The sequence below is a fragment of the Spinacia oleracea genome, chromosome 2 (assembly GCF_020520425.1).
Source record: "Spinacia oleracea cultivar Varoflay chromosome 2, BTI_SOV_V1, whole genome shotgun sequence".
Lineage (NCBI taxonomy): Eukaryota > Viridiplantae > Streptophyta > Magnoliopsida > Caryophyllales > Amaranthaceae > Spinacia > Spinacia oleracea.
The window spans coordinates 87,771,086-87,791,446 of NC_079488.1; the positions used below are offsets into that span (position 1 = coordinate 87,771,086).

General features: G+C 41.7%; 2 long non-coding RNA genes across 2 annotated transcripts; both read left to right on the plus strand.

The window, feature by feature from the left end:
* Positions 1 to 151: 151 nt before the first annotated feature.
* Positions 152 to 17,232, plus strand: LOC130467985 (uncharacterized). The gene is made up of 3 exons (XR_008928193.1): positions 152 to 655; positions 3,374 to 3,570; positions 16,680 to 17,232. It is a non-coding gene; the product is annotated as an uncharacterized lncRNA (long non-coding RNA).
* A 1,048-nt stretch (positions 17,233 to 18,280) lies between these two features.
* Positions 18,281 to 19,600, plus strand: LOC110797519 (uncharacterized). Its single transcript, XR_002535857.2, has 2 exons — positions 18,281 to 18,615; positions 19,207 to 19,600. It is a non-coding gene; the product is annotated as an uncharacterized lncRNA (long non-coding RNA).
* The last annotated feature ends 761 nt before the right edge of the window (positions 19,601 to 20,361 follow it).

Sequence of the window (20,361 nt, forward strand, 5' to 3'; positions counted from 1 at the left end):
TTATATACAAGCAGAGTCCTTAACAACCAGGAATTACATAAATAAATCTTCATAAACTAATTTTTTTTGATTTTTTTTTTTAAGGAAATTTTTCTTTTTTTCCCTTATATAAACCGACTTCTTTACTGTTAGGAAATTACGGAGTATAAAATTTAGGAAGATTTTGCAATAGCTACCATAAAATAGTAGCCACTATAACAAAACGAATTTCAGTCTTTTATTTACGTTGACTCACGAGAACAGTTGATTATGCTAACTTTTTAATTTTTAATTAAAATTAATTTTTCAATAAAAATACCCACTTTCTCATCCACGTTCCTGTGAAGCGGTTTCTCTCCGTGAAACAAAAAAATGAACAAAATTTCTGAAACTTCAAATCCAAATTGATGTTCTTGTTGATCTTCATAATCATGGAGTTTGGTAAAATTTCTGAAACCTCAATTCAAAATCGATCGCTCCGGCTACATAAAATTCCACTCAGTTGAACAACGCCCACCACCTGTTGGACAAAATGACTGCATTTGCTGTTTCTAATCAATCCAACGACAAAGGAGAACAAAAAATTCAATTTCCAGACAACCGACAAGGGAATTCTCGTCCTGGTTACATATCATGTGTGGACTTGGGATATGATTCAGTTAAGGATGATTTTAAGGTTGGTGCTCATCTTGTTGCTCAAGTTGCATCCTTTATTACACTACTGAATTGTTGTTCTCCAACTTTTTTTTGCGCAGAACGAACAGCTACTTAATTAATATTAGTCAAGTCAGAAACATAGTTTTCCCTCCTCTGATGAGGGGAATCTGTTACAACATAGTCATAACCAAAGTTAACAGAGCTAAGCTCAATATCCTTTCTGAGCAAATTTATACAAATTAAGGGGGGACCAAAATAACATCAACTTGATTAAGGTATCTTCCTTCTTGTCTCCTTTGCTAAAACATCTGCTACTTGATTAGCTCCTCTTCCTTCAAAAAAATTTATTGTTATGTCTTCTTCCTGCCATAGAAACTGCCTGCATTTGATTAAGAGTGAAGTTAGCCTTGTCTGGTAAGCATTTTGATCTTGAATTTCTTCGATTGCTTGTTTGCAGTCAGTTGCTAGAATGCATTTCCTCCATCCTTTGTTCTTTATCCACTCCAAGGCTATAGTTATGCCTTGAATTTCTGCCTCAAGAGCTGATTGGCAGTACCCTTTCCATGTTATTGCTTCTCTCCACTGGCCTGTGTTGTCCCTACAAATAGCTGCACAACCTGTTTCCTTTGACAGAGGATCAAAAGACGCATCACAATTGACTTTAAAGAACAGAACACCAGGCTTTTCCCATGCGATGGAAGGTGAGGGCTTTAGGTTCACTGGAGATTGGTTCTGAGTATAGAACCATTCAGTGGCAGCCCAAATGCAGTGGTTGGTTAGTTGTTGAACTCCAACTATTTCCATTTTCTTAGCTTGCTTTTGACTCTACATGCAGGCAGCTTTGTCTCCCACATTTTAATGTGATTGTGACTTGTGAGGATGATGAGTTGCTTTTGAATTTGAATGCTTCATGTCACATTTTTGCTTTTCCTATTCACTGACTGTTGAGAAAATTAGTAATTTGAAAATGTTGTTAGTTCTTTGCTGTTTCTTTACTAGCTTAGAAATTAACTCGTAGAATACTCTTGATAATATACCATATTTCTCCGTACTATGTTTCAGTTCACAAAAGCTGGGTTAATTGCCTTTGATATTATCCAAAAAGTTTTTTTCTTTTCTTTAAGTACATTAAAATGCAATCATGGTATAATTTAATCTGGGTAAGTTCTTATTCACTTAGAGATTGAGACATATGTTGAGGTGCTATATGTTGCCTTTGAGTTCGGGCTCATGTTGTTGTAATTGTTGGAGAACATTTCCATTGATGATGTCATAGAAGTTCGTTTGATTCTTGTTCGAGTATGACTAGTGACTTTTATTTTTGCTATTCTTACTAGTAATAGATTTGTTCTTTTTGTGGGTTTTGTGTTTTGTGTTTTGTATTAGTATTGGGCAACATATAGCCCCTGTCATGGAGCAAAGTTGAGACATATGTTTCCCTCCTTCTGCTGTTCTGTTGGCCCCTGTCATCTTCGCATTTTCTCTGTGCCATTGATCTCTTGTTCCTGAACATTTTAAATAACAAGAAACAAGAGTGAACTACACAGACAAGGTACAACATTCATGACAATATCTATCTCAATTCTCAAATAATGGAAAACCTAACCAACCAAAATAAAACAATGACTTCAATTAAAACCATTCATACAAGGCCAACTATCAGCCATCGTATGAAAGAAAACACGAGCCAAGATCATATACAAGAATCATGACAGTAGAAATTTCACTATTTCCCCTATTTCTTTGTAAGCCATCTAGCGAAGTAGGTCATGTGTAACACAGTCACAGGTGGGGATCCTAGATAGGATGTCTCAACTTCATGCCAAGGTTAGTTGCAGGTTAAATGAGAAGGGTGAAACTGAGAGAATTTCTTAACTCTCAAAATAGATTACCTAAATTTCAGGTTCAGCTGTCACAAACTGTTTGAGTAATTTGTCCCCAAATGCTCGTGAAACGTACTGTCAGAACGCCTCCAACTCTCCAGGTCCCTAGTGTAGTAAAAGAAAGTAAAGGTTAAAGCAGGAGTTGATCATTAATAATTGTCTATTTAACTTTGCTTCAGCCATGTATGCGCAATTACTACGTAGTAAGAAATAGTGAGTTTTTACTTCTCTTTAATTGAATGTGTAATCAAGAAGGTTAAGGTTGTTGTCTGTTTTAGAGTTGAGACCGTGAATCTTTGATTAGTGTATAGTGGTACTCTATGGACTGTGGCGGGTTTTATTCATTGAATGGCAACATGTAAATCTGCAATTTCAATTGTGATAGTATTCTGCAAGTTGATTCTTGGTCTGGTTTAGATCAGCTACAGGTTATTAATTGGGCTCTTGTTAAGGCTGGTTGTACTTGGCTGCTTGCTATGGGCAGGTTCTGGCCGGGATGGTTGGGGGATGGGATAGGCGAATTTGTTGAGTTATTGTCCTGGCCAAAGTTTGACTCATTGACTTTGGTTCAGGCCTAAGGTTGTTGAGTGCTGCAGCATAAGCTTTTTGTGTTCTTTCATTGTTTTTTCTTTGCTTTGTGTTTAAGCTTTTTTGACGTATTTCATTTTAATCACTAGTTTTTGGTCCATGGATTGATGAATCAGATGAGTAGTACAAATGGCACATAATGCATTTGCTCAATAAGTATTTTGCAATTACACCGAATATTCAAATTCATACTTCATGTAAGCTTACTTACATATCACTAATTTTATACCTTGTTGTTGTCTCTTTGTCTTATATCTCACATTCAGGTCTATCCCGGAGCATGGACTGCCATTATGGTTTCACTTGACATTTCCGGCATTTTGAATATATGAGCTGAAAACTTGCACTCTTGGTATCGGGGAAAGGAGGTTTATTTAAGTGTTCTGAATTATGTAAAGGACAGTTCAGAGGTTCGTTTGCCAGATAACACAATCTGTTGCGGCTTACTATCATCATAACAAAGGTATGATGTTATAAACTTTCCACCTTTAAATCCCCTCTTCTCTTATTGTATTGAGTATAAGTTCTTCCAATCATGAGCTTATTAAGAGTTGAAAATATATACTCTGAAGATAACCTTTAAACCTTTTGAATGCCATTGATTAATTAAACAAGACTATTGTGATGATAATTTATCTCCAAAATGATGGTTTAATTTCTATATTGCCATTATTTTACCGCATCAATCAATCTCAGGGGATAGGCTTTTTGGCTATGCAACAACTTTCTTGTGTTAGCAGTACAACGCCGGTTGCTTCAGTTACCTTTTTTTTTCTGTAACTTGATGACAGGTTTAAAAGACTAAAAGTACAAAAGCCCAATTCTTCATCTTCTTCTCTTCTTGCCAGCATGCAGTATAGAGTGAAAGAACACTAATTACCCCTTCCCCCTCTCTGTAACGTAATTGGCATTGTTGAAAGTTAGAGTTTGCATTGTTGAAAGTTAGGGTTACATTGATTTTATAATGAACAACACTAATCTCCCTTAAACTAGATGAGGCAAGTGTCTACAGGGGTAGTGTTCCGGTAGGGAATAGGAACTGTTGGAGAGATCCTGCTGTTTGTATAGTACCGGTATCGAGATCTGTCCTGCACAGATAACAATGGTAAACTAGCCTCGGAGGTCATTCGAGGATCCCCCCTCCGATGCTTAAGTCAGGTAAGGTATGGTATATATGTTTAAGGTTATGTGGAAATGATTGGAATTGCGTACCTTTCGTAATAAATGAGGCCCATATATATAGGCGCGGGTCGGGTGTACGGATCAACATGGGTCCTACCCGATTGATAGCGACTCGTTGACTCTTTGGTTGCTCACGTGCCATCCTCCTACCAGCCTTTAAAGGATGCTGGTAAGAATTAAGACTGCTGGTAAGCGTTTGTGCTTGTAGAACCTTTTTGGTTAGGGTTAGCTATCGGCCTCCTGGTAGCACCCCGTACAACTAGCCCCCTCAGAGTGAGTACATCGGGTTGGACTGATGTGCTTGCTCTGAAAAAAAGGAATCTCCCCCTATAACTAGCCCCCCAAATCGCGTAGTTTGGCGAAATGTGAAGATGTATTTATGCTTTGAATGCTGACTAGCCCCCTCATAATGAATCCTGCCTGAACTTTTTGCGAAAGTACGCAGATATAGGAAATAGGGCCACGAGAACTTCCTTGCCGAGAAGACCTTTGGGATGCTGACTAGCCCCCTTGAGAATTTGGATGCTGACTAGCCCCCTTGATAATTTGGATGCTGACTAGCCCCCTTAAGAATTTGGATGCTGACTAGCCCCCTTGAGAATTAGGATGCTGACTAGCCCCCTACCAAAGAATTTGGAATTTGAAAAGTTTTTTTTTTGAATTTGTATCACCTAAATTTGCGACACGTGTAACGCATCTGTGCCTTGCGCGACGCGTGTCGTACGGTTACTTTTACTACGACGGCTGAGATTTGTTTTGACTTTTCAACTCCCTTTAACTGTAAAATCAACCGTATTTCCGTTTCAACTATTTAACTTTTCCTTCTCCCATTTTCAAAACTTTTCCATTCTTGCCTTTTCAAACTCTCTTTCTCTCTTTGCGAAAATTCTTCCTCTTTCTGCAACTGCAAAAAACCTGAGTGCACCTTCTTCGTCTTCGTTGTTTTTCTGACTTCAAACAGGGTAGACGTCTGTGGAAGTGGTGCTTTTCCGTTTCTGGGTTGCGAACTAATTTCTGCGTTTTGAAGGTATAATCTTACTTCTCTTTTATTTCCTCCCTTCCGATATCTTTGGTCTTGCTTTTTAGATTAAAATGTCGAGTGAGTTAGATAGTGAGAACGAGTTGAGTGGGGTTGGGTACGATGATGCTGACCTCGCCTCCATATCCGAGGATGCCAATATTGAGGACGACGACAAGCCGTCTACCTCTGACTACTTTGAACCTTACTATCGGGATGCTGCTTTTGAATTGCGTGCTCATGTGCGGAAACAGGTACGGGCTGATATTCGTCGTGATTTGAATTTTCTTGATAATTTCAAAACAATCCCGGCAGTGGATACTCCCTCTATTGCCCTTGAGTACGAACTTCGATCATGGACGCAATTTATGGACCCTGCCGGTAAGGGTTATGGTGATTACGGCACTAACTTTGGTAATGTTGTTATAACTTTTAATCAGGATGCCGTTAGGGGTGCCCATTTGGAGAATGTGGCTGGTGGGAGCCGCCAAATGGATGCTGGAGAGGTTAGCAGTCGTGCCAACGATGCTGATGATTCTGCTGGTAGCGATGGGGAAGAGGAGGAGGATATAGGGGATTCGATTTTGGAGTCCGATGACGATATGGCCCTATTGTGGGATGATGGTGAGGATGTCACCTCTCTCTGCCAGCAGGTTGTGAGGGAGGGAGATTTGGATGTGGATCCGGACTTTGATACAGAGGAGACGAGGTATAGGGTTGAATGCCCTCCTCCTGCTGACAGTGTTGTCGGCAAAGTTAAACTACTCAAATCTTTTCGCGATAGGGCTATCAGAGACAACCATCCGCGATGGGCCAAAGAGTATCTGAAGCTGCCTAAAGGGTACCGTCTTGTGGTTCCTGCAGAGGGGAGTGTGATGCTGGATTGTCCTCCTGCTCACGTTGGTTTGTATGCGCACCATATTGATTTTGGCCTCCGATTTCCTCTTCATCCCTTTATCGTGAAAGTTTTTCGGGCCTGGAACGTATGCTTGGCGCAAGTAACGCCTCAGGTAGTGAGGAATGTGGTGGCCTTTACCTGGTTGCTGTCTTTTAAGCAATGGCCCCAAACCATTAATCTGTTTAGGCGGTTGATTTGGTTGAAGAAATATAAGAAGAAGTCTGGATGGTGGTCTTTTTATACCAAGGCAAGCAAAATGACTGTCAATCCCAAGCTGTCGAGTTGTAAAGATTGGGAGAAGAAGTTCTACTGGTTGAGAGTGCCATCTGACTTCCCCATTCGGACTCGCTTTCACGTCCCCCGTCCTCATATGAACCATTACCCTATTCGGGAGCTGGGTTTCAGGGAAAAAAGGGCGCATCAGTTTGTGTCTTGCTTACATGTTGATGCTGGTTTGCAGAAGTCTGTGACTGTTCCTAAGTATTGGTTGCCTCCGGCCAAGTACATTCTGGCAAATGGGCCGTTGTCTGCAGTCGGCTTGTGCCACACCCATACTCTTGGTATGGTCGTGGGGCTGATAGCTATATCCCCCCTTTTATTTTGTTTAAGTATGCTTTGTTGTACTGTGTGTATTTTTGTTGTCTGTGTTTGAACATTTATTTGTGCTTCTTACCAGGTCTGCACACTCTTGACTTTGGTATTCTTGGATTGGGCAAAGACGGTCGTCCTACTACCAATTAGGGGTGGTCATCGGTCCAAACCCGGACCGGACCGGACCGACCCGGACCGGACCGAAGACCGAGATTTGATAATTTGAGACCCAAAGACCGGACCGATTATGCTTGGACCGAACCCGGACAGGACCGATAAAATCGGTCCAAAACCCGGACCGGACCGATTTGGACCGGTTGTAGACCTTTTTCTAAAAATTAAGGTAAAAAAGAAAAAATATATATAAAAAAATCAATTTTTTAAGGCCTTTTTTTGAAGCTAAAATAAAACATATCACAATATAATAATATTTACAACATATTAAAGGAGAGAATTAACTTTTTAAGTATTTTATATTATATTTTATTAAGAAAAATCGGTCCGGTCCAAAATCGGGCTTTGGACCGGACCAGACCGGACCGGACCGAAGACCGGAAATTGATATTTCTCGACCCGATGACCGGACCGATTGTCTTCGGTCCGGTCTGGTCCGGTCTGGGTCGGTCCGGTCCGGTCCATTTTTTCGGTCCGGACCAATTTTTGCACACCCCTACTACCAATAACCCTCCAAATCCGAAAGGCGTGTTTTCTACCCTATCCAGCTACGCAACCAAGGCGAACAAAAAACATGGTTCATCTCGGGAGGATCCTGTTAGTGAGTCTCCTGTCAAGAGAACAAAAAAGCTAAGTTCCCTTCCTGCTCCCAAGCCTCTTACTATTCGCGAACCAGCTGTCGCGTCTACCGGCGGTTGGACTGTTGAAATCATTCCTCCAAAAACTTTTGGTACGACACACACTGTCGGTATTTCTGAAATGGCAGGGGGTTTCAAGAGTTTGGACTGTGGTCGTGGGGCGGTTTTTATTGGTAGGCGTCCCCGTGACCGCAGTCAGCCTTTTAATCGATCCACTCGGTCTCGCCCTAACGAGTCTGCGCAACCTGCTTCTGACAAGCCTCAAGAGAAAACTCCTGAGAAGGAGCTTGGGTTGGGTGCGGAGATCAATATTGCTGGCCAAGGGGATGATGCTGCTGGTAATGTTGAGACGAACGATCAGCCTGATGTGATGGTTGTGGATTTGATGACTCCGAGTCGTCAGAATCAGGAGCAGGAAGTGAATGATACTGACGCTGCTGGTATGCGCCAGAAGACTCCTCCTGTCATGCCTCCTCCAATTGTGCATACTTCTTCTGGGTATTTCCGTCCTGGTCAGAGTGTTGGTACCAGCTCTGGCTTGAATATGGGGGTTTTTGTTCGTCCTGGGGAGTGGATTGAGAAGACTCCGGTACCGCTGACTCCCAGGAAGATGAAGTATTTTGAGGTTCCTCCTGGTGATCCTAACGAGCCTTGGAAGCCCGAGATTGACCTTCTTCGTGGCGAGTCATTGCTTACTGATGACTGCAAAGGAGGTGGTTGTATGGGTTGGAGGGCTTTGAAAAATTTGGCCACCCCTCGCGACAACCCTGCTGCTGAGATCGATGCGCCGGCTGCCCAACATATGAACGATATGCTCAAGGTATGCAGTCAGTATTTACTTTTATAGTATGTTTTGCTCTTATATTTTTTATTTTTTGCTGTTTTTAAAGAACTGTCTTTTGTAGGCGTGCAACTCTGCAGTGGAGCTTGTGAAGCTGTACCTCTGCTACCAGGAGCAGAATGAGGAACTCCAGAAGAGGCAGGCTGATCTGGATAAGCAGGTGGACGATGCCAAACGTGATCTGGACCAGAAGTCCTCTGAGCTGGAAAGGGTTAAAGCACGCAACAAAGAGCTGGAAGGTGTTGCGGATAAGCTGACTGCAGAGGAGCTCAAAACCAAAGAGCTGGCTCTGAAGCTGCAGGAGGCAGATGAGAAAGGTCAAAGCTGCTTACAAGACCGGTGCTCGGGATGGTGCCTTGCGTTTTACTCAGTCACAGACTTACAGTAAGCGTATCACTGATAGCCATAACGGTGGTTGGTTTGCTGCCCATCGTTGTGGTGTTCATGGTATCGGCCTCACCAAGGAGGACTGTGAGGATATCGAGTACGCCTTTCTTGTGGAAGAGAAACACAAGAAAGCTACCGGTTGGGAGACGCAAATTATTCCTGAAGAGATTATCCAGAATGCGGATCCCTTGACTCTTCCTCCGATTGAGCTGAAAGAGGAGGATTATTTGGATCCTGCCTTTATCTCTTCCAGTACCAACTAGGCAGATCCTAATCAGGAATGAGGGTGCGGCCAGTCATCACCTAGGTCGTCTTGCGGCTCATCTGGCTTTTTTTAATGATTATTTTATAACGCTCTTTTGGTACTGGCTGTTTGTGGCACCTTTTGCCTTGGAATATTTATAAGTTTGTTTGTAAAAACTTTTATTAGGTAAAGAGCAGTTTGCATAATGCTCGTTTATCTAGTGTCGTTTTAACAGCTACCGAACGTTGGTTTGGTGTTGGCTGTCGATTTTACGCTATATGATTATGTTTGTATGTTTATACTGCTGTGCTGTTCCTGTGTTGCTCTTTATACCAGCTTGCTCTTTATTTTGTTGATTAGCGATTCGTATCACCTCGAGTCAGCAAGCTGTTAATAGCCTTGCTGACCTATTTTAAAGGTTTGAATCTAATTCTTTGCTTATACATCACCCCGAGTCAGCAAGCTGGTAATAGCCTTGCTGACCTACTTTAAGGGTTTGAATCTGTATTCTTTGCTTATACATCACCCCGAGTCAGCAAGCTGGTAATAGCCTTGCTGACCTACTTTAAGGGTTTGATTCGTATCACCCCGAGTCAGCAAGCTGGTAATATCCTTGTTGACCTACTTTAAGGGTTTGATTCGCATCACCCCGAGTCAGCAAGCTGGTAATAGCCTTGCTGGCTTACTTTAAGGGTTTGAATCTAATTCTTTGCTTATACATCACCCCGAGTCAGTAAGCTGGTAATAGCCTTGCTGACCCACTTTAAGGGTTTGAATCTGTATTCTTTGCTTATACATCACCCCGAGTCAGCAAGCTGGTAATAGCCTTGCTGACCTACTTTAAGGGTTTGATTCGTATCACCCCGAGTCAGCAAGCTGGTAATAGCCTTGTTGACCTACTTTAAGGGTTTGAATCTATATTCTTTGCTTATACATCACCCCGAGTCAGCAAGCTGGTAATAGCCTTGCTGACCTACTTTAAGGGTTTGATTCGTATCACCCCGAGTCAGCAAGCTGGTAATAGCCTTGCTGACTTACTTTAAGGGTTTGAATCTAATTCTTTTGCTTATAATTTCTCGATTTCATTTCATTGGCCATAACAGGCCTGGCTCTATCGGCCTTTTGGGTTATTGATTACAGTTGATGCTTCATACGTAAAACTTTCTAAGGACACTGGCGTTCCATGAATTTTTCAGCGCTACTCCACCCATGTCCATCAGCCTGAATGCTCCTGGTACGATCTCCTCCCATATCTGATATGGCCCTTCCCAGCTTGGGGTCAGTTTTCCTTGCACCTTTGCCTTACCAGTAGCTGCAGTTCTTCGTAACACCAAGTCTCCTACTTGTAACTGCCTGTGTTTCACCCTTTTATTGTAAGCCTTGCTGATGCGCTGCTTGTATGCTGCCGACCTGATCTCTGCTCTAAGTCTGATTTCCGGGAGGAAATCTAACTCTTGTCTTAAGAGCTGGTCGTTCTTATCTTCTTCGTAATGCTGGATCCTGAACGTGGGTAATCCCACTTCTGCCTGTATCACTGCTTCTGATCCGAAACAAAGGCGGAAAGGGCTTTCTCCTGTCGCTTCTTTGACAGTGGTTCTATTACCCCACAGTATTTACGGAACGATATCGGCCCAACAAGCCTTGTAGTCATCCAGCTTTTTTCTCATTGCTGCCAGTATTTGCTTGTTGGCCGCTTCCGCCTGCCCATTACTCTGAGGATGACAAACAGATGAGTAGGCGAACTTTACATTGTACAAACCTAGAAAGCTTTGTACTGGTGAGCAGTCAAATTGTACCCCATGATCCATGACGATTGTCGTTGGTACTCCAAACCTGGTGATTATATTTTTCCATATGAACTTCTTTACCTGGTTTGCCGTGATTTTTGCCACCGGTTCTGCCTCTATCCATTTTGTGAAGTAGTCTACTGCACCTTTGCAAAGGCAAACTAAAACCCCGCTTGTAGAGTTGACCTCTGATGATTACGAACCAGCATGAGTTCCTTACCAGTTTTCTTGCCTCCATTCTTTCTATTGGCAGTGTTCCATCCCTCTTGTATGCCCACATAGTGTCATACCATTCGGATTGATTCGTGATTACCATGATGTCCATCCCTTTATCTCTGTACTCCTTTGATGCATGACTTCGATCATTACTGATTTGATCAGATCACTTGAGCTGGCCAACTTTGACAAGGAATCTGCCAACACATTCTCCGATCGGGGTACTAACTTCATGTCGAAACTTTCCAGTTGGGCTACTGATTGTTTTAGCTTCTCGGCGTACCGTTTCATAGACTCTTCTTTTGCTTCATATTCTCCTGAAAACTGGTATGCTACCAGCTGTGAGTCAGTTGTCAGTATGACCTTACGAGCACCTGTCGCCAAGCAGATTTGTACCCCAACGATCGCAGCCCCGTATTCCGCCTCGTTATTTGATGCATGGAAGGAGAACTTAATAGCATACTCGAACTGGTCTCCTTCTGGTGAAGTGATAATTATTCCTGCTCCTGCCCCTGATTTGGTAACAGAGCCGTCTACTGCTACCTCCCATTTTCCTTCCTCCGATTCATCCTCCTGGTAAGAAGCTTCGACAATGAAGTCAGACAGCGCTTGGGCTTTTATCGCTGTTTTGGGCCTGTACTCCATGTGGAATTCTGATAACTCGATCGCCCATTTTAGGAGTCTACTTGACGTGTCCATTTTTTGCATTGCTCTTTCCAGTGGGTAGTTTGTGAGGACTTCAATTCCGTGTGCATCGAAATAGGGTCTCAGCTTTCTGGCTGCAGTCAGCACTGCCAAACCCAACTTCTCTACCAGAGAATACCGCTTTTCTGCTTCTTGCAAGATATGGCTGACAAAGTAAACCGGTATCTGAGTTTTATCCTTCTCTATGATCAGTACTGCGGCCACAGTGTGTTGAGAAGCAGATATGTATAGTTGTAATGTGTCTCCTTCCTCTGGTCGCGCTATCGTGGGTAAAGTTTGCAGGTGCCGTTTCACAGCTTCAAACGCTGCTTTTTCTGTTTCTCCCCACTTGAACTTCTAATTCTGCTTTAGTACATTGAAGAAGGGCAAAGATTTATCTGCTGATTTGCTGATGAAGCGAGTTAACGCGACCATTCTTCCTGTCAGCTTTTGCACGTCTTTTATGCAACCGGGCTCTGGTAAAGTCATGATTGCTTCTACCTTGGCTGGATTAGCATCAATTCCTCTTTCGCTTACTAGAAAGCCTAAGAACTTTCCTGACCGGACACCGAATACACATTTCTTTGGGTTCAGCTTCATCCTGAACTTTCTCAGCGTCTCGAAAGTTTCTCTCAGATCATCAATGTGGTCGCTTGCCAAGCGGCTTTTTACTATCGAATCATCCACGTAGACTTCTATATTTCTCCCTTTCTAAGAAGCAAATACTCTGTCTACTAGTTTCTGGTAAGTGGCTCCTGCGTTTTTCAACCCAAACGGCATAGCTCTGTAACTGTAAACCCCTGTATCCGTGATGAAAGCGGCTTTCTTTCTATCAGTCTTGCACAGGCTGATTTGGTGATACCCTGAGAAGGCATCCAAGAAACTCAGTAAAGCATGACCACTAGTCGAGTCTAACAGTCTATCTATCCGTGGCAACGGATAGCAGTCTTTGGGGCACGCCCCATTCAAGTTGGTAAAATCTACGCACATTCGCCAACTGCCATTTGTCTTTTTTACCATGACCACGTTGGCCAGCCATTCAGGGTAGTCACAAGCTTCTATGAACCCGGCTTCTAGCAATTTTCTACCTCTTCCTTTATCGCAATGTTTTTCTCACTGGAGAAATTCCTTTTCTTTTGCTTTACTGGTCTGACTGATTTGTCGACATTCAGATGATGCACTATTACTTCCGGACTGATACCAGGCATTTCATCTGCTGAGAAGGCGAACACATCTGCATGCTCTCGCAATAGGCCGATGAGATTGATCTGCTGGTCCATTTCCATATCAGCACCTATTCGTAATGTTCTTTCAGGGATCCCTTCTATTAACTCGATTTCTCGAGTCTCTCCATCTGCTGCTGGCCTGGGGATACAAGCAGGTCTTTCGTCAAAATTTTCCATACTGAGGTTTCCCTTCTGCCTCTTGACTGGCGTACTTATTTCTCGGGCCAGATTGGTTTTTGGTACCATTCTTCCGGGGGCTTTTATGGCTGTTAGATAACACGATCTGGCAATCTCTTGGCTGCCATGTACCCTTTCGGTTCTTTCCAAATTGGAGAGATATATCATAGTCAAATGATACGTGGACACCACTGCCTGTGCGTCGTGGATGAACGGTCGACCGATTATTACATTGTACGCCGCCGGTACCTTAATTACCAAGAAATCGACCATCAAATCCCTAGCTGCTATCCCACTACCGACTTGAACTGGCAAGCGGATACTGCCCTCAGGATATACGCGGGCTCCCGAGAATCCGATAACGGGATAATTCACCCTAGATAATTCCCCGTGGTCGATGTTCAACTGTGTGAAAGCTTCCCAGAATATAATATTTGCAGAGCTGCCTCCATCAATCAGGCATCTTTTGACAGGAAAGTTTACTATTTCCAACTCCAGTACCAAAGGATCATCATGGGGGTATATGATGCCGCGACAATCCTCCGATGTGAACGTGATGACCGGTAAGGGGGGTGGTTCAGGCCACTTTCTTGTACTATGGTAACTCACCAGGTGTCGATGTTCTTGCAGATTTTTCACCGCCCCGCTAACTGTGCCTCCATGCACGGGTCCTCCTGAGATCACCCAAATGGTGGGCCTTTTTCCTCTGTCAGCCCCCTCTTTACTCGATTCCGGCAGCGACCGGTTTTCTTGTCGGGGTTGAGGTGCTTGTTCAATCCTACCAGCGGGCTGTGAATACCCCGGCTGGGTAGGTATATATGGGGCATGGCTATGTGAACTGCCCTGCTTGTTGTTCCCCCCTTGACCCTCTTGTCGGGCTCTGTATTGGGAAAGGTATCCCTTCCTTACCAGCTCTTCGATGTTATCTTTCAACTCTTTACAATGTTCCGTGTAATGACCATGGTCATTATGGAAAGCACAAAAATTCTTATTGTTACCTGGAGAATCCAGCGGTAACGGCTTTCTCCATGCGGCTGATTTGTTTACTGCGTAGATGGTGGCTCTAGCAGTGTTAAGTGGGGTATACACCTGATATGCCCCTATCGGCTGTCTATTCTGGTATCCTCCTCTCTGCTGATGACCCTCTTTTCTACTGCTATCTTTTCGATAATTGTGCTGTTGTGTGGGAGCATGATCCTTCCTGTCTGGTTGCATTATCTGCCCTGTTACCATGGGTGAAATCAGCATTAACTCATCGCTCCTGATGTATTCATTTTCTTTCCTCAAAGCCTCTCCCAGCGAAGTGAATGACTTCCTCCCCAAGTACCTCTTGAACTCACACTCCTGCATTCCCCTCAATAGGGCCAGAACCGCTATTTCCTTATTGCAAATCAGGAATCGTGATGGATTCATTGTTGAACCGGGTCAGGTATTCTCTCAGTGGCTCTTTCGGCCTTTGCGAGATTGACATCAGCTCTCCTGATGTTTTCTTTCGTTCAACCTTGCTAATGAACCGTCTCACAAAATCCTCCTGTATTTGTCGGAAGCTGAATATCGATCCTGCTGGTAACTTTTTATACCAATCGGCTGCCACCCCTGAAAGGGTGGTTTGGAATACTTTGCACCACATGGCGTCTGAGTCTGAATACAACATCATGTGTTGTTCGAAAGCGGTGGAGTGATTTTCGGGGTCTGTGGTTCCGTTGTATTTTCACGTCGGCATCTTTACTTTTTCCATGGGTTGCTCCAGTATACCCCTACACAAGGGGGAGTCTTTGGGATGTATGGTTCGTGTCATCGGCTCCTGATGAGGCATGTACCCTTTGTACCTATTCCAGTCAGGTTGTGGAGATTGTACGATGTATTCCTCTCGATGTGGTGTTGGATTCCTACCATCCAGAATCGATCCTTCTTGCTCGGACATCGACTCTCTACGTCGGGCGGACCTCTCTCTTCTTCGAGAAACATGTCGGTGCCTTCTGTCGGTAGGTTCACTGCAGACAAGTATCGGCTCTGGTTGCACTGGTAGCATCACTTCACACTCCAAGGTTTCATAGAGGTTTCTTACTGGCATCGCACCTGGAGGAGTACTGGTAGCCACAATCTGATTCCCTTCTTCCCTTCTTGAGGACAACTCTGCCATTGCCTTCGTGACAGCCGAAGCCGTTAGAAGCTGTTGTGGCGTGAATCTTTGAGATAGTGCCGAGAGGTTGCTTTGTACCTGTGGGGGGGATGGAGAACTCCGTGCCCTTTCTTCCAAAGACGTCTCGTCTTCTATGATCACGTCGTTCGGGCTTTCAAAACCTGGGGGCAAGCTTATCTGAGATTTGAGGCTTTTTGGGGTGGGATTTACATGTGGTGCGACTTGACTGGTTGGGAGGATGGGTGGTTTCGCTGCTGTGATTTGCACCACTGGTATGGGGGTGGGATTTATTGCAGACTGCGAAGGATTGAGGTTATTTCTAGATTTTTTGTTACTGGTTGCGGGTGTATCCATGATGGCCGTTTTAACTAGGCTGGGAAGTCCCCTCCTTCTAGCGCCAATTGTTCCGGTAGGGAATAGGAACTGTTGGAGAGATCCTGCTGTTTGTATAGTACCGGTATCGAGATCTGTCCTGCACAGATAACAATGGTAAACTAGCCTCGGAGGTGATTCGAGGATCCCCCCTCCGATGCTTAAGTCAGGTAAGGTATGGTATATATGTTTAAGGTTATGTGGAAATGATTGGAATTGCGTACCTTTCGTAATAAATGAGGCCCATATATATAGGCGCGGGTCGGGTGTACGGATCAACATGGGTCCTACCCGATTGATAGCGACCCTTTGACTCTTTGGTTGCTCACGTGCCATCCTCCTACCAGCCTTTAAAGGATGCTGGTAAGAATTAAGACTGCTGGTAGGCGTTTGTGCTTGTAGAACCTTTTTGGTTAGGGTTAGCTATCGGCCTCCTGGTAGCACCCCGTACAGGTAGATATAATGATATATGGGAGTTAGCCATGGTTCAAAGTTCTATTACTTTGTTATATTGCATATATTTCTTAACTTCTTTTGTATGTCAACTGAAAATTGAACATAACCCCAACTGCTTTTTCTTTGAGGCTACAAATGAACATGAATGTTTGTTTAATAGTCAAAAGTAAATTCTCTAGAGATTATCTAATGAGTACTAATGCTTGTGTTATGAAATGATCTTTTTCTTTTTTGGAGCTAACCTTAGATAAAAGATTTATTGGGAAGGATATGTTAATAAGCTTGGAGCATAGTCTTGAGCGTTGAAACTATAATCAGAGAGCTCTTTTCTCAAGCCTTGGCGATTTACAGTTGTATTCCAAAATTTTATGTTGGTGCTTATTTAAGATTTATATTTTGTAGGTAGTTATAATACGAAGTAGTATATATTGCAATTGTTACTTTATGAGCTTCATTATATTATATTTTGTGCCTCTCCTAGATTTGGTTCTATATAACTATTTTATGCTCAGTTTTATTTTGCTATTTTTTTATGCAGGAACTCTCCTCCACCAACTGAAGTCCATGAATGCTATGTGATCCATGAAGCTTGTAGTTAATAAATTGTATTTTTGTTTACATGTCAACTCCACTTTTTTTGGAGTAGTTGTATATACGGAGTAAATAGATAGGGGTGTCAAATCGGGTCATCGGTTCGGTTTCGATTCGGGTTGAAACCGGTTCATTTTGCTATCGTTCGGTTCAGTTCGGGTCGGGTTGAAAAATTAACGGTTCGGTTCAGGTTCGGGTTATGTGGCACGGGTTTATATCCGGTCGGGTTCATGTCGGATCGGGTTTGTATCGGGTCTGGTCATAAACGGGTTAAGTCGGATTCATATTGGTTCGGGTTAGAATCGGGTCGGGGTTCATATCGGGTCGAGTCAGATCAGGTCGGATTGTAGTTGAGTCGGGTCAATTTGGTTCGGTTTGTTAACGGGGTTAGCCAGATTGTAATCAGGTCGGGTTCATATCGGGTCGGGCTCATGTTTAGTCAGATCAATTCGGATACACTACAAACAATGTCGAGTTATTATTAAAATCACAATTTTCAATACGTTTATATTATAATATCTACATTATAAACTCAAGGTGAAAGGTAAAATAGGCCATATAATTTGACTACGTGATTTATAACTAATGGTTTTTTTTTTTGACGAATAACTAATGTAGTAATGTTCCCTATCCAATTAATTTCATAAACTTAATTAAGAAAAGTCAGTCAATATCTTTTATTATGTCCTGTAATATTTTCCAATCATATTATTCAAATGGAATCAAAATCATCTATGCCCTCCCGCAGTCCCGCACCATGCCAGAGTATTACGAAACGTGTATTGATGAACTAAACACTAATAACGTAGCAATTAGTAATCGATAAAGATAAATTAATACGTAATGAATTTGTAAAGTTTGTAAATACAAGTTTGTCATATATTCATATTGGTTTAAACAACAACGAGACTAACATGTTCAACAACGAAACGAGACAAACAAGTTCAATTGTTAATGAATTAAGTCGTTTCAATTAAAACAACATAGCTTTTCGATTAGTTCTTAGGTTATAAGCTTATAAGATATTGAATTAGATTAATTTAGTTTAATGATCGATTAGACGATTAGTCAGTTGAATACGAGTCAATAAAAGAGTGCAAGGCTAATAAAACAATACAAGTTCATGAGTTTTATACTTTTATAACATTGTCAAGAATTAAGGAATTAACATTCTACATTTTATTACTCTAATAAGCTAATAACTGATGAATTGATGATCGTAATTAGTTTAAACTAAAAGTCCACATAACTATGTAAGGATATAAATCTATAACGATATAATAGTGTAATTATATAAGTATATAACTTTGTGAGATTAATAGTTTAAAACTATCTATTAATTCTATATAATTTTATGAGATTATAAGTTTACAATTATATAAATATGTATGACGGTAATTATATAACAATGTAAATGTATATAACTTTATGAGATTATAGATAGGTTTACATCTATGTAATTCTACAAGACTATAACTATACAGTAATATAGCTCTATTGGAAATACATCTAATAAAGAACAATATGTTAAATAAGTTTAAATGAGAACATGTCTAGTTATTTAGTCGGTTGATAAACAACAATTCGAATACTCGATTGAACAACGCACATTAAACTATATATTTGATTTATAAAGGTTCAAGAAGTACAGTTACTTAGGAGTTAAATAATCCTGAAATAGGTAAAAAGAATACCCAATTATTTCCATTCACATACGGCAATTTTGGATTACAGCCTCCTCTAATTCATCTTTGCTCAACTCCCCTCCCTCCACTATAACTCTTATCTCCTCAATTACCAAACTTCAATGCTGAGCCAATTCTCTTCCAGTATGGAGGGTGCCATTAAAGGTCGAAGGTTGAAAACTTCAATGATGATGATAGGTAATCCCTCTCCTCAATTCCTCCCTCGATTCTTTCACTGTTTCCTCGAAATCTAGGGTTCCTCAAATGAGGTTTTCAAAAATTATGATTATGTGATTAAGGGGTTTTTCGAAATTAAGGGTCTTCAATTGGGGGTTTTCGAAAATTAGGGTTTCCGGTTAGGGATTATTCGAAAATTGAGGTTTTCGAATTGGGGCTTTTCGAAAATTGAGGTTTTCGAAATTAAGGGTCTTCAATTGTTGGTTTTCGAAAATTAGGGTTTTCCGGTTAGGGATTATTCGAAAATTAGGGTTTTTTATCGAGTCTTTTTCGAAAATTAGGGTATTTTGATTGGGGCTTTTTAAAAAATTAGGGTTTCTTTTTATTGGGGATTTTTCGAAAATTGCTTGTAATTTAGTGTAATTTGGGAATCTCATCACGAATTGGGAAACAATTAACAAATAAAGTGTACCAGTATTGTGTATTATGTAAATTAGGGTTTGTCGATTGGATATTGTAAATTGTGTGTTAAAATTTGGGGCTTTTGTTAATAACTGACAATTGAGTGTAAATATTACAAAATTGAAGTGTTTTATTGGTGTTTGTGTACAGGGCTAGGTACAAGGCAAGTTGTGCTTCCAAAATATGTGATGTTGATGTTGCAAAAAACAGAGGGTTTGCGGCAGTGATGATGCAGATTGAGCATTGTTTTTGCCTTGATGCAGATGATGCAGATGATGATGTTAGGTGTTCATGATGATGATGTTAGGTGTTCATGATGATGATGTTAGGCTTAAAGTAGTTTTTAGGTTGTAATTAGGGGTATGATTATGATGATGATGTATTAGTATTTTGGCTTAAGTAGTAAGTTGTATTTCGGGTTGTTGTGGTTTAGGGTTCTTAGTGATCACGTAAACTCGAGTTACGTTGACAGTTTCTGGCATGTTGTAAGTTGAATTACAGTTGAATAAAATATCTTTGCAAGATTATTAGATTATTTTCACAATCTGGCTTTCCTTGAATCTGGCTTTTCCTTATTGTTTAATTGTGCTAAAATATCGGTTGCTTGCTTGGCAGTTTCATGTTCACCAACTTCCTGGTGCAATTTTCTTTTGTTTTCTTCTTCCTGATGTCAAGAAGAGACAACACCTGATGTTAGTTTTCTGGATCTTGTAATCTGGAAGAGACAACACTATTCAGTTGTTTTGCACAATTTTTCAAGACATACAAGTAATTCATTTGTAAACCGATGATTGAAGTCATGATTCTTAGTTGCATCCCTGAGACATGATCAAATCGATGCAGCAATAGGTTTTTCTTTTTTTGACAGCTTACCAACCAAGACAAAACATTAAGGCCCTTTCCTAGCTGTAACAGCCAGTACATGGGCTTGATACACCCAATTCCTACCCACATGAATACAAACAAAATGCTTTAAACTCCCTGCTTTTGATCGTATCTGTTGGATGATTGGGGCAATACTACAGTTTGCATTTTCTGGCTTCACAAGAGCTTCAACTACAGACTTACAGTCGGACTTAATGATGATATTCCCAGAAATTGTGACAGCAGCAGAGTCCCCACCATATGGCATAGCATTCAGCTTGAAGAGCATCCTCTACAAAAATCCGTTTTGAACCCCTTGGAGTTGTTTGATGGCCAGTATCACCCGCCCATCCCACAGCTCCTTCCCAATCAGATTGACCCCCTTTCTTCTTCCTCCTTTTCCAAGAAGCATCCACAACCATAGAGGTATAGAGAGAAGAG